The following is a 24,473-nucleotide window of genomic DNA, read 5'->3' on the forward strand; positions in this document are numbered from 1 at the left end:
TCCTGTGCTCCTCCAAAACCTGATTTTTAATCTGTCAGCAGCACAGCTTCTGCTTTTCTGCTGACCTTCTGCCACTCAGAAACTTAGTTCCAGTTTAGCAATTGTATTGTACACCTCTTCCCATGGTTCAAAAGCCAAACTTCATCTCCTCAAACTCAAAATCTAGCTTAGCCCCAATTACAGGTTCCAACAGAGCTTGAGGAAAAAACTTACAGAGGAAGTGCCCTGTTGAACCTTTGATGGCAAAAGCTGCCACAGGTTTGTCTGGCAATTGTTAAGATTCAAGAGTGTTAAAATTCATCCTTGTGCCAAACATGCTGGTTAGTATTTCCATAACTGTACTTTGCATATCTTTGCCAAAGAACGATAGAAGGCACTACAACAAAAGCTAATTTTGTATCTGCTCTAACATACATATACAAAAACTCTCCAAAACACTTGCTACAAACAACTTATTTTGCCCAGCTGATATTATTTTGCTTCACGCTGGCAAAAAAAGTGCATTAAAAAAAAGAGTAGGCAGATAAAATGTCAATCCAAACAGTTAAAACTTTAAAAGCATAAGCTAAAGGAAAGATAATTTGGGGAAGAAATAACTATAAACCCAAGGTATCTATCTCTGTGTATGAACTCTGCACATGGGTCAAAGTAACTGACTCAGAACTAGTTCATGGGCACTCCCCTGTAAATCTTTCAAAGAATAAAGATGCAGAAAAAAGGATTCCTTTACCTTGCAGTCCTAAATTACAAACTACCATAATACCTCAGTGTCATGGTTTAAGATGGCAGGCAGTTAAACTGTACAGCTGCTTGCTCATTCCTCTCCCTCTACCATGGGATGGGAGAGAGAACTGGGACAATAAGTAAAAATTGTGGGTTGAGATAAAGACAGTTTAATAGGACAGAAAAGGAAGGTAAAATAAGAAAAATAGTAATAATGATGATAAAAAGAATTAGACTATACAAAACATACTCCAAATGAATAAGAAAGAGCAAAGATGTTAATCAAGCTCCTTCATAATAAATGGTCTGAAGCCTCCATTAGCTGCTGCTACTTTTTTTTTTTTTAAGTATCTAAAATTGTTAGGATGAAAAATCTATTTTACTCCTTCAAAAAATTGCTAAAACTAAATCAACTAGCATACTCTGATGAGAAATGAGTTCTTGGACACCAAGTAAGACTTCCACAAAAGCACAAGTGAAACAAATCTTTTGCATGTGTACCTGTAGCAGCCTCAGGCTTTGCACTGGGTCTTGATTTTGTTTTACAACAGCACCAGACCAGTCTCATTACTATAACGTTACTATTGTTTTATATTTAAACAAAAAGAGAGAAAGCCAAACATCTATATTTGTACATTCAATTGTCCAATGCCAGCAAACACCACTTTCAGCCTGTACGATAGCGAAGAAGGCTATCATCCTCTCATGTCATTGAGTTTTGGCACCCTGACTAAAAGAAAACAGAACAAAAATAAAATAAAAAAAAACACAAACCAAACAAACTGATCATTGAGGAATGCTAATTCCTCAGTTCTGAACTCTTAAAGCACCTTGTGGTGTCATCTAGCAGGAATGTAATGGCTCCCACTAATAGTCTGAGGCAGCAAGGCTGACACACAGATAAATGGTTTCCACATTTTCAAGTTGTTCAAATCATGTCGTTCTTTGGAAACAGAGAACCAGTTCTAGAAGGAAGCATTCTGTGCTATAGTAGCAATCAACTTCAGACAGCTTTGTCATTGGCATCCACCCTCATTTCCAAAATACCTTTCTTAGGTTATCTGTTCATTGTTTTTTCTAGGTTTAGGGCACTATGATCTTTTACAAAATTGAGATAGCCAAACCCAACACCAAAAAACAAAACCAAAACAAAACAAAGACTCCACTTTAAGTTTACCTAAACAGAGTAACAAGAAGGAATAATAATCATAGAATCACAGGACGGTTTGGGCTGGAAGGGACCTTAAAGCCCACCCAGTTCCCACCCCTGCCCCAGGCAGGGACCCCCCCAGCCCAGGCTGCTCCCAGCCCCATCCAGCCTGGCCTGGAGCACTGCCAGGGATGGGGCACCCACAGCTGCTCTGGGCAGCCTGGCCCACCGCCTCACCGCCCTCACGGGGAGAGGTTCTTCCTGATCTCTGACCTGCATCTGCCCTCTCTGCGCTCAAAGTCACCCCCGTGCCCTGTCACACGTGCCCCTGTAAGAAGCCCCCCCCAGCTTTCCTGCCGGCCCCTTCAGGCGCTGGGAGCTGCTCTAAGGCCCCCCCGGAGCCTGCTCTTCTCCAGGCTGAACAGCCCCAGCTCTCCCAGCCCGGCTTCCCAGGAGAGGGGCTCCAGCCCCTGCCCATCTCCGTGGCCCCCGCTGGGCTCACTCCCACAGGCCTGAGTCCTTCTTATGCTGTGTTCTTAATGATGGGGTTCTCAAGATACTAAGAAATAAAACCAAGCCTCAGCAGAAACCATGGCAGCTATTACCACATCAGAAGACTACCCTTACTGACTCCATTCACAGTACTATTCTTACGAACCAAGCTGATGCAAATCTGATAATGTTATTTACACACTTGAAGGAAGTGGTTAGACATAAAAAAACCTGACAGACTGCATTTGTGTTTCTACAGCCTGAAGAGAAAAAAGATAATACACCACCCATATTCCCACCTACAAAAACAAAAGCACTGTCAGAACATGTATCTAGATTTTAGGCTTCTAACAAAACCACATGCTAAACATCACATTTTCCTACATTAGTAAAGAACACTAGCTAAAATACAGGAGTCCATTTCAGCTGTATCAAGTGCTGTTTTCTGGGAAAGTTTGTTCATCTTTAAATTATTACCAAAGACACAAAGTATTCCCATAAACCATTCTTTGAGTATTTAAAGGCACTCTGCAAAGGCAAGCTGGTACATCACAGTCATATACGAGTAACAGATACAACTGTAGCTCTTTTGTGCAGTGGGGGAGAAGGAAGCCTAAGCAGGTCCAACTCGGCCACACAGCGATCACTTCAAGAGTGCAACAAGCAGTGCACAGTGATGGCCGATGGCTGCACCCTGGATTAGGATTTGCCTGCCCTTCTCTGTGCAGCAAGAGCAGCTGCACTCCTCAAATGCAGCCACCCCCCACCCACACTGCCCTCTCCCCATAGGACACACAGCTGACATGAACCGAGGCAGCCCACAAACAGGTAGCACCAGCAGCACCCATCAGATCAGGGCTGTCCCTCCTGTTTTACAGGAATCCAGTTTAATCAGGTAAGCTAAGCTGAAGCTTTGAGCCAACAAGTTCAGTTGTGAGGCACCAAGTTTTGAGTTTTAAAGCCTCTATAGAGATGGAGTATGCAAAAAAGATTAAAAATAGCAAGGGAAACATTTTTAATACACGAGGATTGTAGGACTCTAGAAAAAACTGACCGGGGTCCAAGAAGGCAGCTAGACAATGAGGAAGTGCAAGCCTGCTGAAAGAAGACAGATATATTTTGCTGCCACCCACATTAGGACATTTCTTAGACATCATCAATAATAAGCATTGCTGTAACTTAGTTTACATAAAATTTTATTTAGTAACAGGAACAATTCAGTATTTTGTTTAAAAAAATTAATGGAATGCCATTTTGTAAGAGGAATTAGCATAGAATAATACTGCAGGTCACCAGCCTTTCAAATTAAATAGCCAGTGTTAAAGGTGCTTGTAAGGGAAGCAGCATGCGTAACAGACCTAAGGCTATCCCATGAAACCTTGATTTGGCAGCTGATGCTCTCCACATGAAGAGGTCATAGTTTCACACAGAATGCTGACTGGCTCTCACTGCTCAATAATCCTCAGAATATGTGGGCACAGTGCACATCAACAGTTTTCAAATACCAGGTCTTCACTACCACTGGAGAAGAGCCCTTTAACAGATTCACGTAGGTTGAATCTTCTTTTCTTCCCCATGGCACTTTTCCTGCTTTGTTCCCCTCAAAATAGACCTGTATCTACTAGCTTAAACTCCATTGCCCACACCCTTTTCTCTGTATGTAAAAACCCACATGAACTAACAGGTCAAGCATCTCCAAAAACCTCTTTCTACCCAAGCTGGAAGAACTCCTCACCTACTTGTTTTTCTCAGTGTCAAACACACACATCTCTTGTATATGCTGTCTACTTCACAAGTTCTCTAATAATAGCTATTTGAAAATACCTGTTCTTTTAACTATGATGAAAATACCTATTTCTTTTAACTGAATCGTAATTTTCCTCCAGATTTCATTTTTGGTTCTAGTATCTATCAAGATAGTGGATACAGTAATAAAAAAAGTGGACAGCAATAATGGTTTTGGCCAGGAATTCACTACAGGGGTTTTTTAATACTCTCTAGCTTACAAAAAAAAAGTCAAAAAGTCTCTGGTATCAAGAACACATTATTATTTTAATATTAAGTTATATTGGAACTAAAGTTTCACAAAATAACCAAAAACATGCATTGGCATTATCTGGTACAGAGCTTCAGTGAAGTGTCTCGTGGTACATATAATGCTATTGCAAATTCCTTGCCATTTATACTAGTGTATGATAAGACCAACCTTAATAAAACAACAAAAAAATAATCATTGTAGACCCATTTAACAGAGCAGAGATGACCAAAATTGCATGGCAACCATCATTTTACAATATGAAACCTGTTAGGCTGATACTCTGAAGCAAAATAAAACTGGACTTGTGCACCGAGTAACAGATGTCACACCCACCTAGTCCTCATCAGCAAGAGTCAAGAAATTACTTGAAGTAAAAATAACACATCAACTATAATAAATATAGAAACAGCACAACACTTCCAAAACATAAGAAAAGCTGAAAAAAAGCCGTTTTGTTTAATTTGAAAACTGTTTTTTAGACATGTTCTGCAAGTGATAACAAATAAGCTATGAAACACCAATACTTTGGAATGTGCATATATTTTATGTCATTGTATTTATCCAGAGTATTCATCAGAATTTTTCATAAAGTTAATACTAGTTGTCTAACACCTAAATAGACTTCGTTTAAAATCTCATGCAAATCAGATATATTTGCTGATTACTACCATTAGATAAGCATTACAAAAAAGCAGTAGTTGTCTATCTTAGAATAGCAAAAAAAATGAAAGTTGCAACTCTATATATTCTTTCTGCAATCTATAAGCATTTCAAACTATTAACCTGGGAAAGAGGGAGGGAGGGAGGGGGAGAGGGAAGGAAGCACACAAGAAAAGCACTGAACACTTGGCAGTACAGAAGAATAGATACAGAACATTAACAGCTTACTGTGGAGAGTGGTTTAATCAGGAAGTAGCCATTATCCTGTCGCTGCAGAGCAGTGACAGCACTCCAAAACAAGCCGTGGGTTTGGTGTTGGGTTGTGGTTTTTTTCCTTCAACCCCCCTCAGTTAAGAAGGAAAACGGAACACAGGCTACGGAGCCCGAGCTCTGCTAAGCCCAAAGGTTGCCAGATGTCTATTGTCAAAAGCCACCCTGAAAACAGAATTCAAGCAAGCTTTTACAAAGCCGTGTTTGAGGAAGCATCTAAAATCTACCACAACCTCCTCTGTGTTACACACAAAACATGGCTGTCTTATTCAGAGATTAGCAATTATTGTAATGAGATACTGTCGAGAGGGTCAAATAGTACTTCCTGCAGTTTACACAACTTGATTTCCTGGTAAACAAACTGGAAGGCAGGTGGAGCACTCAGATCACTAGTAAACACACAGGCTCACATGACCAAAACCAACCCAGGTGAAGCATGCAGTTTTATCTGTATTTTAATTACATGAGGCAACAAGGTAGCCCAAAACATAAAAATAACTGAACCATGAAGGAAGTTTTTTTCCACAAAGTTACATAGTCATCACTGCCTTACTCTGTCGTATTCTTTTCTAAGCCAAGCCAAATAAAAGTTACTTTCTTTTCTTTTCAATTATGCTTATGTTCACACACACCCCAGAACAAACCACTCACAAAGTTGTTTTGGCATGAGAATGTGCTATGAAATGAAAACATGAATCAACTCTGGAAAAACCTGAAACTGAGAAAAGCAAATGCTGATCACTGTGTTCAGATTTTAACCGTCTCTCTCCAAAAAGCACAATTAAAGAAACCTCCTAGCAGTACTCAGAAATGATCAAAATTAACTTACTGAACAGAATTTTAAAAGAAGAAAAAATTAATGCTTCCCCCCACCCCCCTTTTTAAACTGCCTAACGCTTTTCCTCCTCAAAAAAACTTACATTGCACATGGAAGTGATCCAGTGAGAAAAGCTAGTTGTTTTCAATCTATACTCTTTCAAAAAATTAATTTCACCAAGCTCCAGTTTAAAAACCAGGGTTTCACAGTGGAACTGAAGAGGGCTCTATGAAAATTAAAAAGGAAAAAACAGGAAAAAAACAACCACAAACAAACAACACCCACCTCACCTCCCCCCAAAAAACCCTCAACTAACAAAGAAAAAGCTTGTTATTCCTAAGCAACTAGAATTAAGTATGTGGTCCACTGACAGAAGACAGAACTTACAGGATAAATACTGTCAACTTACTACACAACAGGTTGGTGCAAGTGAAACTGCTCCAGGCCCTGAAACAACAGCACAAGGGCCTGAACTTTAGCATGCAGCAAGATAAAAGGTTATGTGCATACTAGAGGAAATATGCAAAGGTGGGGGAATGGATCAATCAATTAATTCTCCCTCTTGGAAACTCAGAGGAATGAAACAAGATGACCTAAGGAATACACTAAAGGAACATGTCTGACAAATTGGAAAAGCTAGTAACAGTGTTGTAACTACACTGCAGCCATTTTTCACGTTAAGCTCAAGGAAGGAACAAAGGAAAACTATGACACAAAAATACAGAAAGCATTACTGGAAAGATCATTAAATATGAACAGGTGTATCTGTATAAGTGAATCCTGCTAATGAAGGTGCATCTTCTTCCATAAGGGAGTTATTCTACCATCACAAACTCCCAAGCAAGATATATTAGCAAGAGGGATCTCCGCAACCAAAACAATACCCAAAGTAAGACTTCTACAAGCTGTGCTTGTTATAGATATAATTTGTACAGCCACAATTTCCTGATCAAACTTTTCAAAAGAACTCATTCCCTTAAAGTAAAACCACAGCAAAACTTCAACATTTCATTCATCTAGTTTTCAACTGTTACTCGCCTTACAAAAAAGTTGTCTCTTCAAACAATATACAGTGCTTCTGAAGGGAATAGTAACAGTCCAAACCATCAAAGAAAAGCCTTCTGCAAAGACAAGGAAGATCACCAGAACTCTTCACAATAGTCTTTAAATAATCTTAAAAAGCAACATATGTTGTATTTAATCAGGGAAGTTTGGTACTAGTATCACTGCGAACAAGCTCTCACAACAAGTTTTAGGAGATCATGATCTAAAGCCTCAGTCTGGTAATTATTCTTAATACCAAAAATCTGCACCCTAAAATACAACCACAGTGAATTTGAGTCTTACATGACTCAGGGAGAATCACATACAATAGTTCTACATGTCAGAAGATCAGCTCATAAATGATGGTTTTCCTAAGATTATTTCTATCCATATTGCTTATAATGTGGGAAAAAAGTTAGTGTGGAACAGCTGTTTTGCATTGAGATAGCAACAAAGGAGAGGGAAAACAAAAATATAAACAAAAATAGGAACAGCCAAGCAGAAGGTCCATCCTTGATTTCTGAACCCCAGGTTGAATCAGGCCCTAGCCCAGTAACAGTCTGTAGAAGACATTAAAAAGCAGGGATTTGTTTTCTACTAGTACGCCCATTAGAGAAGCTGAACACACTGAACATCTCACTACCTCCGTCCGTGTTAGTCAGCAAGAGAGTAAGAGCAATGACTTAAAAACTGATGTTCTCAGCCCTAAATTCTACAGCCTACTAAAATACTGGCATCCAGCACCTCAGCACCATGAAGAAACTATGTCTATGAAACAGTCCTAGTAGGATACTGGAACATATGATAAAATTAATCACTACTCCAGCTATGCCTTAAATACACATCAGCACCTACCCTCAGCAAATGGCAAAGCATCAACCTGGGGAGCCCAACCGAACAGTTACTGTCTTTCTGGGAGACATTTTTTTTTTAAAAAAAAAAAAAAAAAAAGAAGAGTATCAGTTTCTATACAGAAATTTTGAATTATAAATTATTAAGGGTATCGACTATGGGTCTAGCTATAAATAAGGGTATTGAAAAAGAAGTATCTTTAAATTATTTTTTTTTACTATACATACTGTAACAGTAAAATACTGAGGTGTTCTTTTATTAAAATTTCAAATATTGCTCAGAGGGATTAAATCTATCGTCACGTAGACAATACAAAATCTTGAAAGTTTTGTTTGTTTGTTTTTTGTTGTCTTTTTTTTAAAACATCAATAGCTTATTACAGGGCCTTGTGTGGTATGCTATCTGCCAAAGAAATTTCAAAAAGTTAAGAATCATACCACTACAGAGTGTAAGAATCATCTCAACCCTGCATCAAAAAACCAAGTATCAACCCCAAAAGAGAGATCTGTGACTATCTAGAACTACCTATAAAATTCAGGTATAGCTCTATTCCAAAAAAAGTTTTTATTTATAACTTCATTGTTTACCCTGTGATAAAGAAACGTAAAAGCAGTTAAACCATAAACTTGCTTACACTTACCTGAGAAGAACATGTGATCTCTACACAAGCCCTAGTGAATGCCAACAAAGCTAGAGATCTGAATTTTGCATTATACCTTGATGCAAACACCGGAATTGCTGGCAAGAAACACTAATTCACAGTAGAAATACTTGCTTAAAATATTAAACATTTATGAATAAATAAATCCAACATCATCTGTGAATACAACTTTCAACAATGGTTTTAGAGAGTATTTACTCCCTGTGTCTACCTCTGCAGTACATTAAATCAACAATTGTTTCTGAGATTCACAGACAGTATTAGTTTCTTTTGCTTCTAGCAATTTTAGCTGGAATCCTTTGACACTAGCTGCATGGACAAGTAAGGAGGGGGCAAAAGGCACAATTAATTACTTAGAGAAGTAATTTTCTGGGGTGGGACGCCAGAAGTTCTAAGTCATCTTTTTACTCAAGAAAAATTAACAAGTTAACAAAAGTGACCTCCAGCTAAACTACTATAGATGCGGGTGGGCACACGAAGCAACCAACTTTCCTCCTCATACTCAGCCTGTGCCTTTGGCTCCTGAGACCCCTTCATGCAATGGCACATGGAAGCATGTCCTGTTTCCATCCCTGTATGTTAGATGCTGACAGCATTCACAAGCCCCAGTACCCTTCTCTCCCCACTTATGCTACGAGGCAGAGAACATTCTTGGGTTCTGCTGTTACACAGAGGAACACAGGATGCTGAAATCAGCCTCACACATTTGAAAACATTAAGATGCAGCAAGAGACAGATTATCTCATTTCAACTAGTTTCTTGCCACCAAAACCAACTAAACCAATCCAAGCAACCTCTCAAACTCATCAGCTGACCCTAGCCCTACCAAAGCAATGTGAAACAGGCTTCCTTTCCCAAGGGGAAAAGAGAGGCAGCAATCTTCTCTTTGTTCTACCTCCTCCGTATTCTGGTCGCATATATTGGTCATATTGCTCATGATTCACTTTCACGTTAAAAGCCCTTTGCTCCTCATTGAATTATTTACCAAATGCATGGACACTTCATCTATCAATTTGATCCTTAAAATAGTATCTGGGAATTGGAATAAACGGGTAGCTACTACAGAACTATCACTCAGAAAAAGCCAGCCATATTCTACTACTATTAAACACATCTCTAACAAAATCCTAATAAGAACAAATTGTTTCAAGGCATGTAAAAGTCACGCAAATGAAAACCCAGAAAACTGGTTTATTCTTTACATTACCACAGTGCCCAAAAACATCCAGCATGCTGGCTCATTGCTTAGAACTAATCACAAAACTATTCAAAATCCCAAATTGTAGTTTATTTAGTAGCATTTCACACATTTACTACTAGATTTCGACCCCACAAAGTTTATATGGAATAAATTCTGAAAGAGCTTAGAAAAATACCTAAATTACATAATTTCAGTGCATTTTAATTTTCCTGCATCAAAGCCTTCCGTATGTTTCTTCTCATTTTGAATGTTGTGTTTATCAAAATGCCTTAACTTTACAAAACCAGCAGTTTTAACTAGCAACTTGGAAACAAAAGAAGCCAAAGCACATCAGTATCTTAAGGAACCTATCGTCCTATGTACCAAAACATGTCATTTCATAATAAAGTTGATCTATCTTACAATAATTTTCAGTATATTCTATTAAAATATAAAGCAATCTGAGTTTGATTAGAGACTGAGATGATATTTGTTTCGATGTGTATATACTTTACTATCATCCACTTAAAAAAAAAGCATTACAGAGACCAATATTCTTACAGCTAGATTTCTATTTCTGATATGGTAAATTCAGTATTAACTGTTACTTAGTCAAACTGAAGGTTTTGGGGAAAAGATTACACAGGTAACAAACATGGCACAGAAAAGGAGGGTTAAACTGCTATTTTCCATAAAAATAACCATTAATTTACCATTTCATAGGAAAAACTGAAATACAAAATTATTTTGAAAATATAAAGGCTTTTCAGAAGTTTTAAAAGGTTAGAACAACTATAAAATATATATTCTTTATCTATCATCATAATATACACATACACACACTCACAGACCCTCTGAGAATACAATATTCATTTTGCTGCAGAAGAACAGACATTGCATAACAATGAGATTTGCTAATGAAATCAGCCATCAACCTGGAATACATATGTATTAAACCAAGACCTCAGTGTCATTTTCTTTTTGCATCATTTGTTCTTTCTCTCATTTTTCCTCGACCTTTCAGTATCTTGTCCTCCTCCTGGTTTCAATGTTTCAAGTACAGCAACACTGCAATATATTTTGTTAACACTGTATGTACAACAGTTTTTATTTTACAATATTTATTTTTCTACTTATTGCTACACGTAGATTCTAATTGCATGGTTTCTCTCAGTATTGTTAATGTAGCCTTGAAAAAAAAAAAAAAAAATCAATGGATGCTAAGGAGACAAAGGAGTTTTATTTTCCTGTAAAACAGCAGGAATGTCTAATAAAAATTAGGTGTCACTTTGAACAAACTATACTTTCACAGCCGAAGTTGCACAGCAATTAATAGAAGAATTTAATACAAGACAAACCATTTTTTAAAATCTCTATCTACTGATTAAACAGGAACAGAATTTAGAGCCATTACACAAATAAAGTGTAATTGCTTTGCATGAACGTGCAAAATCATCAAGAATCCAAGTAAAACAACCTAGCAAGTTCAGTAACAGTATGTATAAGCATGCAGTATACACATCAGTTACGCAAACACTTTACTGGAAAAAAAAAAAAGGGAAGAAAAAAAAGGGGGGTGGAGAGGGTGTGGAATTATTTATTCTATGGAGTACTTTATTCTACTACTCAGACCTGACCATAAAAATTAAAACATTACTAAGGTATTTTAAAAGACATTTTTCTCTCATTATACTAACACCCTATCTTGGTTTCATGGGATACATGCTGCAGTATACTTCATCGACAAAAAGCAATCTATTTACACCCCTACTCCGAGAGTATCAAAACTATGTTTTTAATTCACTCCAAAACTATTACAACTAATACAGCCCACTACATTTTTCCACTGTTCTCTTTGACAGAGGTTTTTTCAATTGAAATAATACAAATAAGATATTGTTACCATAATGCCACTGTCACATTAGCACTATCATCAGTAAGTTCAAAGTCATACCAAAAACTAATACAAAACAGTAAAAATTAAATGTTTGCTGGCTTGTTTGGTAGAGTTGGTTGGTCAGTTTGAAGGGTGGGGTGGGGTGCGGTTGTTTGCTGCTTTTTCTCCTTTATTTTTCAACTAACACTCCAAAACCCTAATTCCATGAAGACAAACTGCCAATTAGTTACTTTCGTATACCAAAATTGCACTGAGAGCTCCTCTGAAATAAATTAATTTGTAAATTTTTTTTCTCATTTTATCTTGAGGGCATAAGGAAGCCATTCAGTCATTCTATAGTTATGACGGCCACCACAACAGCAAAGAAACAGAAGGCACAAGAGACCCCTGAAAAATAGAGGAGAAAAATAATGAAATGTCTGAAAACAGACTTTAACCATACCCGGAGCTAGTCACATCAAATTGTTGTTATAAACCCAGGAAGAATACCATCAAGATAGTAGACGTAATGAACTAGGTAAGTAATTGAAAGCATAAAAATTTCCATAAACTATCTTCATATGTGCTCCAATTCTGCGTTAACAAGCACTTACATCACTAAAGGCTTTGAAAGCTGAAAGTATATAATGTGGTTTTACTTTTCCTTCTATTTCTCTCACTTTTAAAGATAGGCAGCTACATGATATAAACATCCAGGCATGTCATATGAAGCAGTCTTACTCTGGTTCGTGCATTATGATGTCCTAATGAAAAGATGTATGAAGACTATTTTCAATCACATGCTATCAAAAATTCTGTTTCAATTACAAAGCATTTGTCCTTCTGCAAAAAGGCCATCCACATTACATCTCAAAATGACTGAAAGTGAATAGACAGAGGCACAGTTAATTATAGTGGGCTCACCTTTAAAAGCAAAGACTATACAACCTCCAGCATCTGAAAGAAAGAGACTCTAATGCAACAACCTTGACCCTTGAAAGTGCTGGGTCATTTTCTCCTGTGATGAACAGTGATTGCTTTCTATAATTCTAACAATTGTCAAGTAGGCTAAAGAGTAGGCTGGCAGGTGATAGTCGTGAAATGCTTGCACTTTTAACAATGACTTATTACCCTGTAATACAGGTCAACTGTCCAATTGAGCATCTTCTACAAGACGTTACAGGCTCCTGAAGCCATACACTACACAACTGACATCAATGGTTTTATTAGGGATCAAACTAGTGTATATGGGACCTAAGAATGTAGAAAACTGTTAAAGGATGCAGTCTTAATCCAAATGATTAAATGAGAAAGACCCTAAGATATCCAAATCTACTGTACATATGAAATATGTGATGCTGGTTACATACCTGTTTGGCTTTAGGCAATCACGCATCTATCTTAAGTACAGGACATCCAACTTCACAACTTACACAACTTGGCACAAATTTCATTAATAGGAGTGACAATATAGAAATCAGTTACTCTACAGAAAAAAGTGAACCCTCATCCTATAAATGTAGACTCAACCTCAAAGGAACACAAATTAAACTGTTACCAACAGTACACAGCATTAGATGCTGCCAGGTGCTAAAAAATACCTGAATTTTTATCAGTAAAGAAAAAACATGAACTGAATTTATCAACCATATTTATCCTCTCTGAACTAACCAGAAATACCTTCTTCAATAGAGTCTAAGATTCTGTATTTTGTTGGAATAAATCACACAGATATAGATGCCCACAGTATGAACATATTCTAAAAATCAACATTGTCCAGTTTACTGTATTTTTTGTTGTGGTTTAAAATCATATTCCAGAGAACTAACAGTTTGCATGCACAGTTTTAGTACTGTGCTGTACCAGTAGTCATACCTATGCACACAAACACAGACACATGCCTTTATTTTCAGTAACACACAATGCTTAGTTAAAAGCTATTTCTGGCACTTCATGCACAAATTGCAAGCATCCGTCAAAGCTTACTTTTTAAAATGTGGCAATGAAGCATGCTTATATTTTTTTCACAGTGAAATACCCCGAATTGTACTGAATTATGATGACTACTATTTATCCACTTTTAGGGGATAAAAGTGGAGGGCAATTTATTAAAGCACAGGAGGAACTTCTGAACACTGGAAGGTCACAGCCTATGCTGCTGAGCTGGTAAGCAAAAACATCTATGTTCCAGAGCTGCCATTTTTCTTCCTTGACAATGACTCCATCTGCCTCAGAGCCATTTACAGCCTCAGAGTCAGAATATCAATGATTTCCAACTATTCCGCAAGTCTGCTTTCACCTTGACATCACCTCTGTAACACACCTGAACCAGATGATAACTATAGCCCCTCTACAAGCTCTAAGCCCACATTTTATTCAACTGATATGCATTTAAACTGTGCCCTAACATACCACTTCTTTACTTCCACTGATTTGTACAAGAATATTAAAACTCAAAATTCTACATCCTTTTCATTGCTGTGCTTGTTTTAAATAAATCACATTTGGAAAACCTAAAAAGAAAGCCTTTCAAATATTGACAACATGCATTAAAACAGTTAGAAAACATCTGTTAATTTTAAAATCTGTATTTAAATAACATACATGCACACAACCTTAATTTATTTTTCCTTTTCCAAATAAACAAAACATGCCTGGTAAGATCTTCATTACAGACCACCATGCAGAATAAACTATCACAGCTCCACTGAAACCAACAAAATGACATTCAGCTCTACACCTCTTGATGTATATAAAAACTCATTTAAAAAAAATTCCACATTAGAGCTGGGACAAAAAAGGAAAGAGAATCTTGCCTTACTGAATGAATACCTAAAGAATTAGGACCTCAGATAAAAACAGATTATACATGGATCAATAAAAGCAATTTTTTTATACATTTTCTTTTTCCTGTGCATATGCACACATACGCTGTCCATCAAGTATGAGAATATATAGTCCATCATCAGGCTCATCACAACATAGCTTTTAATTAATTTATTTCATGGTAACAGCTTCTGGAGTACTGAAATTCAGGCACATGTTGGTACCCTAATTTTTAAATATGCAAACCTGCAGCTTGATTTTACAGTGAAACTGGATCACAGAAGAAATAATTTTGTATTACACATATATATATATGAACACATACGATTGCAAAGCTAGATGTCCAACTACTGCCATACAAACCTTTGACATGTTAAATATACAGGAGCAAAATATTTAACACTAGAGAAAGCTTGCAAGCAACTTCATGAAAATTTACTTCATAGCACCTATAATGCACATATTTTACAACCTCAACTTCACCTCCCATCCTTTCTTCTCACTGCCTGTGTCTTTACTTCTTCCTATTACAGAAGTAAGTGTCAAGACACTTGATAAACTGAATCTGTTCTATTTCTATGTGCTTTCTGCTCACTACTCACTTTGTTCAGGCTGCTTTTAATATTCCAAACATAAACACAATTTAAGCCAAGAATATTTTTCTAAATCCATAGGGAAAACAATGTCTCTTCACCCCCCAAAACACACTGCCCACTAGAATTTCCCTGGATAAATCACACTAGGGCTTGGGTAGACTCCAGTATAAGGTTGAACTAGTTCAGGCGTTACCTTTGCGCTTGCCTTAGAAAGGGTAGGATCAGATATACATGGTTATAGATCCAACATGTTTATTTTATGACTTACAGGTATTCACCTGACACTATCATATCACATCTCTCATCCAAAGCCCAAAAAACAAAAACAAACAAACAAAAAACCACAAACAAAAAAGCCCCACCAAACTCATTCAATTTCCCACCTGCTTCCAATATACATTTCCATTGTATCTTATCTCATCTGCAATTCAACTACCCCTACCCATCTCCTCATTACCACCAGCTAACACCACTAAAAAGCCAAAGTAATTAAAGTGGGCTGGCAAACTATAGAATACAAGGGAGCACCTGCATGAAACATACTTGTCTCAAGTCTAATACTGACCAGCATTTCATTGTTCAGTACTTTTTGCACCCAAAAGTCTAACCTGAAGAAGGGCACCAGGCTGCATCCAAATTTAAGACGACTGTTCCTGAACTGGGGAAAACCAGGCCCAACAGAAAAGCAAAGGAATGCATCTTTGAAACAATGTACTACTACAGTGCAGCAGAGCTAAGGAGGAGACCAAGACAAGGTATTCAGGCATGGCCAGATATGGGAGACAGCACTACCCCAAGAAAGATTTCACTGAGGATGTAGAAGGGCAGTGGAAAAAACCAGAGTCAATCACTGTCAGAAACCCAGTACTTCTCATTCTTACACAACCGCAGATGTCTTCCACCACATCCTCCCTGCTATGAAGCACTGCCCTGACTCAACAACTTGTTGGTGCTACTGCCTCTTTCCAATTTTGCCTTCCTCCTCTAAAAATTGTAGGAGGAAAGAGACAAAAGCAAAGAACAGGGAAATAATTAACAACTTCCTAGTTAAGATAGAATCATAAAGTTGTTTAGATTGGAAGGATCTTACAGGGGTCATCTGGTCCCATCTCCTACTCAAAGCACGGTAAACTTCGAAGTTACATCAAGTTGGTCAGAGCCTTGTCCATTAAACAAGATGCAGATTTTGCAGGCTGAGCTCCCATTTCAGTGTTTTGCAGAGGCACAGAGTGGTTTGGGTTGGAAGGGACCTTAAAGATCATTAAGTCCAACCCCACTGCCATGGGCAAGGCCATTTTTTACTACATCAGGTTGCTCAAAGCCCCATTCAGCCACACTCTGACCACTTCCAATGATGGGGCACCCACAACTTCTCTGGGCAACCTGTTACAGAGCTGGATAAGTGATCCAAGGGGGGCTTTCATGAGAGCAGAGCAGAGGGAAAGAATCACATCCCTTGACTTGCTGGACTTACTTGTTTTGATGCAGCTTGAGATGCTACTGGATTTCTGGGGTGCAAGCACACACTGCCAGCTCGTGAAGTTTGACACCTTTCATTCTCAGGAATTTTTCTTTTATCAGTCAGGTTTTCCCTTCACACAGTTTGTGTCTTTTGCCTCTTTTCTCTTCATCGTACACTTCCAAGAAGAATCTGACTTTTAACAGCTTTCAGGCAGTTCAAGATAACCACGAGCTTCACTGAGCCTCCTCGAGCCTGAATTATTCCAGTTCTCCCACACATCTGTATTACATCACACATTCCTGTTCCCTATGCGTCTTGGTAGCCAGCCACTGGTATCAGTAAAGTATGCCCCTTTCTTGTACCTGGGACCTCTGAATTGGGATACTGCACTCTAGATGTGGTCTCACCCAAATGGGGCAGTAGGAGTTGCTCCCCTCAGACTACTTGCTGCCTACACTCTCACTGATACACTCAGCGATGCAGCTGGCCTGCTTTGCTACAAGACTGCATGGCTGACTCATGTTCAGCTTGCTGTCTATCAAAACCAAGCGCCTACTGCCCCCAACCTGTCCCGCTAGGCAAAACGTTCTGAAAAAGAGGGGTTTTTGTTCTTATTCACCTACTGTCAAAATAAATTAGTAAGTGTTTTATGGACTACCAATGATACAAGCAACAGAAGAACAGCACTACAACCACAAATCAAGACTAAGCCAAGGCCTTGTGCCTTTCACACATGGCTGAAGAGAGATGCTGATCAGTATGCCCATTACCAAGCTGTTCCATTTTCACATCAGTTTCTCACAAAATGCACGTCTAAGCTCTTCCAGTTGTCAAGTTAAAAATAAAAGAACTCTCATTCTTTACTTAATTAAGAATCGTGGTTGCCTTCTCAGTTTTGACTCTTTTGATTCCACTATTTCAAGTTTTCTTTATTACCACAGGATTCATTACTTACCTTAAAATCAGAAAAGAAATTAAATAAAGCAAATTTAGTTTTGCCTAAGGATTTTGATGAATATACTTTAAGAATACAATCAAATATCATATGAATGCTGTAACAGAAAATTTAAAGAAAAACACAAAAAACCATGTACAATATGCCTCCCTCCTCAAACTTTTAATCCTTACCCAGATCAGACTTTTTAAAAACAGTTTTCCTGTGGTGAACTGGTGAAGTCCTACTAAAAAGCAGCTTTCTAGCTGAAACAGGAATACTCAGATTAGCTACTAGCAGAAAAGTCCCTGAAGATTTATATTCAACAAATAAGGTTGCATCAATTTACATATGGAAAATTATCTTTTCAGTATTTGACCAGAAATGTCTTCTTAACCTGAACATCTAAATTACAGAGCTACTGTATATTAATACTCATAAATTTAATTAGAAGAAATATTTCTCATTCTCATAAGCGGACAAAGCTTTGTATTTAAACACTAAGAACACCGCTTCTGTGAGAAAGTCAAAGCAGCCTAAGTGAAAACCCTCATCTAATTGTATATACTTGGAAAGATCTGTGAACTTTTGAAGTACCTGTAAACAACGAAACTACTTTTTTGTGAGAACAGATCACTGCTATTGCAAAGATAAAATCAGCTGCTCTGAACAATACAGTGGCACTATCGAAAAGTCAACTTAAATCTGAGGTCCTCCATTTGCCATCTGTACAATAAAGCTTAATAAACCACTTACTCCTGCTAAGAGATACTAATCATGGATTGACAATACATAATCAAAATCTCCTCTTTAACTCTTTCAGCAAATAACCATTATTAAATCTGGTTTGCAGCAGCAGCACTAAAACAGCTGGGAGTAATGTACAGAAGCTGTGCCAGTAGTATGGGTTTTTTCCATTTTGTTTTTTAAAATTGCCTTCCTATTATAAAACACAACACATAAAATATAGACTATTAGTTTAAAAGAAAACTGTAATAAACCTAGGTTTTCTGCAGAGAAATACAGTTTATTAGTTCTTTTCTCCTTGAAACTGTCAGCTATTTTGTAATTTTACTTCCATAATTATTTTATCTAGCATGTTAATTTGTTCTCTTTGATAAATCTAAACATACATACACATACAAGCAAACATATACACACACAATGACCATCTTTGCAGACAAATCAGCAAACATACAGCCATAAACTACTTTTGTTTCAATTTTGATGAGATTATTTTCTAAAAATAACTATGCAAAATTAAGTAGGAAAAAAGTGTAATTGCCTTTACTTTTTTATTTACACTCTGTATAATTACTGTAGGCACATAAAACTGTTAACATCATATTATTTTTAGTTTCTTAGTCAATGTTAATTGTTGTTATTATACTGAAGTAAAGATATAATTAAATCTGCAGGTGTTACATATGTACAAAGAAGTAAATCCTCATGTTCTTTGGGGGATGGGCTGTTTTGGCAGCTTTTATATTTTTTCTGAGCTTACCAAATGTACATCCACCTACACAGTCAAAAAACCGAATTGCTCCTTTTCAAGCACTATTACTAAAAGTAATGAAGCATGTTTTCATAGAATCACAGGACAGTGTGGGCTGGAAGGGACCTTAAAGCCCACCCAGTTCCCACCCCTGCCCCGGGCAGGGACACCCCCCCAGCCCAGGCTGCTCCCAGCCCCATCCAGCCTGGCCTGGAGCACTGCCAGGGATGGGGCACCCACAGCTGCTCTGGGCAGCCTGGCCCACCGCCTCACCGCCCTCACGGGGAGAGGCTCTTCCTAATATCTAATCTGCATCTGCCTTCTTTCCACTTAAAGCCATTACCCATTGTCCTGTTGCTACAGGCGCTGGTAAAAAGCATCTCCCCATCTTTCTTATGATCCTCCTTTATATACTGAAAAGCCACAATCAGATGTCCCTGGAGCCTTCTCTCCTCCAGGCTGAACAAACCCAATGCTCTCAGCCTGTCTCCACAGGAGCAGGGGCTCCAGCCCTCTGAGCTGTTCTGGCCCGACTCTGGTCCGACTCCAACAGGCCCATGTCCTTCTTGCACTGTAGGCCCCAGAATAGTTTTGGGGGAATATAAAAACAAAGATTCCCTTTCCATAACCAAATACACCTTCACCTGAATTCTTTAGACCCTTGAGTATTTACGTGATGAAAAAAGGCAAACATAGCTCTGCATCTAGATGCTTCAAGCTAGCTTCTGACAAGAAGAATGGGAAGTTGTGGGGAAGGAGCTAATGATACACTCAAATTTTCATAAAAGCACAGAACTATTTTCACTAACCTGAAGTCACCTAATATTTTCTTCTTTCTTTCCCCCTTACCTCTCCACACAGCGTGTTCCAATTTATTACCAATAGTTTCTCATTAGTTGCCAGTTCCCAGGCTTCTTGTCAAATTTTACTCACAGTGAAACAATCAATCTTTTTGTGCCATTTCTTTTGTTTTGAGACATCTGACAAGTGATGAAGCACAAACAAACAAGAAAGCAAGATGTCTGCCTAACTTGCATGTTTCTGAGAGACTGTTGTGTTTGCAAACAGGCTACTATTTACACACACTTAAGTTTCATGTAAGGGAAGGGCTTTTCTTGGCAATTTCTGCATTTTAGAAGCAGTAATTCAAATATATAACATCTTTCCTGGATCTGACAGCAAAAACACTCACACACTTTTTTTGTTGCTGTTCATCTTCACACTCCGAGCCACCAATTCAAAGTAGGCCAATGCATACTTGTTACTGCAAAAAGAAACTGGGTAATTTTCAGAACATGCCAAATCCTTACTTCTACTTTCTGCAGAAAGCACAATTTGTGAAGCCTTGATCTTCTCCTCCACCCTCTCTCCCTGCCCGCCTGCCACCCCCACCTCCCCAAAAGGAAAAAAACTTAAATGTAGATCTCACCTACAATGACTCTTCTGCTAACCTCAATATTCACCAACTAGCATTCCTGTAGTGGCAGCATCTCTCAAATGTAACTTGTCATCACAATTTTGTTCAAATTCTGAGGGTTCTCTTCTTCATTTTACCTTAACTCTAGAAGTTTTTGTTCAGCCTTCTGTGCAGCTGACCTTTTACTTTTAAATCACTTGTTTAATTCTAGCTGTTAATAGATTTGTTTCATTATAACCATATAGAAAATTTTTTTGAAAGTATTATCTGCGTAACTTTCAAGTACTATGCCAACATTCTGCATTAATTCTGTTTCCACAAGTAAAGTGGTACTGTTAGAATTCACAACCACCACCACCACCTTTTGGAACAAATAAAAAGAGCCACCATTAGGGATGAAAAGAATTTTGTATTTTGGGAGCCGAAATTAGTCTCCTCAAGAACCTCGTATCTAAAATGGCATGACTTAACAGAAGGAAAAAAAAAAAAAAAAAAAAAAACCACCACCACAACTCAGAAAGTACAAGGAAGTATTACTTGCCATTTTTCCTAGTCTTTTCAAGCTCTCCCTGGAGCAACCTATTTGTTACCACAGAATGCATTCTGAAGTGTCATTTCTTTGTTTGGATGGAAGGGCTGTTATTGCTTCATAACAAAGAAAGAATGTAGGGTAAAGAATTGACTGTACCCACAGAAGTGTTAGAGATGGCTACGGATATGTTTTTTCCCCTTTTTCAGAGATTTGACCTTTTTCATTCCTCACAAAAGGAGTAACTAACTTAAAGTTGGCCATAAACACACAAGTAAAATAAATTGGTACACTGAGTTAGTACAATCAGTCTTAACAACTGGCTTGTTGAAAGAAAGAGATCAGCACCTGGCTATTATTTCCTTTGCATTTAAGGCCTATGGGAAAACTGACCAAAAAACACAAATCAATCTATAAACCCTCCTGTCTTTCCCCAATAGCATATTTAAAGGAAGAAAAGCTATGCATGTAAACTTGACCATTTATGGAGCATTCTTCTCATTCTACTGAGTAAGGCACTTTTCCGTTTTTTTGTTCAGTATTCATCCTGACTGTTCCACAGTGTAACACAGCTGCACCCATCTAGCACCTCTCACTCCATGGTTGTAAGTCTAGGGGAAACTGCCCCCCCAGAGTGGGATCTAGACTTGTTTGTGGGTAGTAACTCCCAAAACATTAAGGAGAAAGGAGCTTTCATAACACTTCAGTGTTCAGAAAAGTCACAGAGAAATTTTCAACTCGAGCAATGGTTGTTTTCATATTTTTATGTACTTCTATTCACAATGGGATTCATACCTCCTTCCCAAGGAAAAGGACTAATTTTATTTTTTTCAAACAAGATTTCACAAGTTAGAAGGTTAGCAGGTTTACCTTTTTAAAGCCCAAGATACAGGTAATGTTTCTAAAATTAATTAGATACCACAGCCCGCTACCCCCTAGAGGAAGCTTCCAGTTTTGCAGGAAGTTTCAGCAACTTCCATCAGACCCAGGGAGGCTGGGAAAGCCCCAGCCTTTCCATTTCAGTACATCCAAAAAAAAAAAAGTTAACTTCTAACACAGAAACAACAGGGTTCAGTTTTTAAGAAAAGAAAGCTTTTTCATTAAAACTTGCCTAGCTTATATGAGCTGGCACTATACTACTGTAGTAGGGTAAGTTTCATGTCTGATGGCTGAAGTAAACTCTAAATCCTAGATACAGTCTTCCTATTTTTTGTCTACTATTGCAGATTACTTAATGACTTTCCTAGTTCTGCTTTTTTAAACAGGTTCAGATTGCTGCTCCTCACTTCAAAATAGCACGCTATCTTATGTTCTGCCCTTACCTGCTCTCATATCACTGCCTGCTAAGCAATGTGTTCACTAGAAAACTGTTCTTTTGACCTTTAATTCACTTGATTTAATAGATCTGCTCTCTCCATATGAACCTATACATTCTTTGAATTCAGCAGATGTTGCTGTTCTTCCCATTCCGTTAAGTACTGTATTAAGTCACATGTAGTGGTTTTAATAGCTTCTCTTTCTGCACTGTACAGAAATCACGCAACTGTACACCTGAAGTACTTCTAAAACCTGAGCCTTTTAAATTTAATCTTAAAAAATTATTTTAATCAGCACGTAAAAATGACTGATTTAGCCTTCTTCCCTCCTCCCCCCCCCACTCCATCCCCACCTTGTCAGTGCAAATTTAATCTTTACTGATTGCAAAGGTACCTCTGAAAAGAGGGCATGAAGGCTGCTACTGAAATGTAAGACTCCACTGTATCACACAGTATCATGTCTGGGATCTAAACAAGGCTCTCATTAATGAACCTGTCTCATTACTGTACATAAACTTGCAATACGTCTTTACAGATTTAAGTATGTTATTGGCTATTTTCAGGGTATATTATCACAAGTGTATGAAGAATTGATGGTTAATATGAGGAGCACCAAAATAATAAACTTGGAAAATTATTCTTCATTTCCTAATATTGTAGTAAACTATTAATAAAACAAGATAATTCATGCTCATCACACAGCAAAATATCACATGGCTCTGACTATTCAAAGTACTTTTTCCAAAGTTGCTAAAACTGATTTTGGAATCAAAACTCTCTGCACAATCTCTCCATTCATTTTAACTGTTCCCTAAACTATGTAATGTCAGATATCAAAACTACTAAAGATGTATTTGACAACATGCAACACACTAAGATTACATTCTATCATATTTCAAGCCTACATATAAAGAAATCCAGAAAGAAAATTAACAGTGTTATTACAGACATTAATTGTTAAAACACCTACTCAACGGTTAGACATGCAGCCACGAAAGTAATAGCACTTGTGAACTAAGAATCTAAGAGTCTTCGTTAAGCCTGTGCTTAATGTCTTGCTGCAATCAGGACCTGGATGCAGAATTTAGCACTAAGCCATACAGTACCTAACACCTTCTTTTTCCCCCTGCATGATTCATGCTTCTCAGAAAATCTTCTCAGAAAACACTTATCGCTATGGCTTACTTACTGTGATGAACCTGGTCAGTTCTGTGACATTGCTGTTTCGCAACCTGTAAACAGAAAACAATTAATTATCAGCTGAGTCATCCTTTCATCAAGCAACTTTAACAAGGACAGACGCATAGAACAGAACAGTAAAAATTCTTAAAAAAAACACGTAAGGTATTTTCAGTATACTGAAAATACTTTGCTTCCCACAGCCAGACATGAAGCTATTAAAAACAACAATAGTTTAAGCATAATGCTATGTAATCACACTTTCTTTGTTTGCAACCAGCTGTTTAAATACACATACCCATTTTACCCTTACTAAACTGTGAATGATACAATGCTTTCCCCTTTGTTGTACCCAGTAAGTCAAAGGAATCTTCCTCTTAAAACTCAAAAAGAATTCTGGCCTCCCAGAAATCAATGAGAATCTTCTATTCTGTTTCTGTGGAGCCAGAGTTCCATTCCATTACTAACACTCTCTAGCATGGGGATTTCAACTTCTCCTCATGCTTTGAAAATTCAAAGAATGTCTATGTCAGTACAAAATCCACACATATTTCACTGAAAATTGAAAACTAAAATTAATTTTCAAACATTTGTTTGGATTGCTTTCTTGCTTCACACTGTATAGGAAATAGAAAACAGCACAACAGATGCTACGTTTGGAATACAACCACTTCAGGAAAATGTTACTTGCTATAGTAACAGAAATCTGGTATTATTAGGGGTTTCTAATTATTTTTTTTCATTGGAGACTAGTAAATACTCAGTGAGATTTTACAGTTTTATTTTTTAAATGTATTTTCTGCAGCACTAAACATATACTTGTTATATTAAGCTTGTACAATGCTCTCTACAGCTACATTGCTCAGTTAAAACTGTCTATCAAATATGAATAATTGCCTATCAAAAACTGCCAGAGTAAAATGGCATTTGGGGGTGGGGTGGGGGTGTTGTTGGTT

General features: G+C 37.7%; 1 protein-coding gene across 18 annotated transcripts in view; it reads right to left on the reverse strand.

Annotated features, from left to right (window-relative positions):
• Positions 1–24,473, reverse strand: part of BAZ2B (bromodomain adjacent to zinc finger domain 2B) — a 156,436-nt gene that overhangs the window by 93,445 nt on the left and 38,518 nt on the right. For 17 of the 18 annotated variants that reach the window (XM_056348282.1, XM_056348295.1, XM_056348294.1 and 14 more), the window contains exon 2: positions 23,528–23,570. The gene's annotated coding sequence lies outside the window, so the exon portion shown is untranslated. Of the gene's footprint in view, positions 1–23,523; positions 23,571–24,473 lie in introns of all 18 variants that reach the window. The other variant, XM_056348285.1, reaches the window with a different exon arrangement.

Source organism: Falco biarmicus, chromosome 8 (assembly GCF_023638135.1).
Source record: "Falco biarmicus isolate bFalBia1 chromosome 8, bFalBia1.pri, whole genome shotgun sequence".
In the NCBI taxonomy this organism is placed as follows: Eukaryota; Metazoa; Chordata; class Aves; order Falconiformes; family Falconidae; genus Falco; species Falco biarmicus.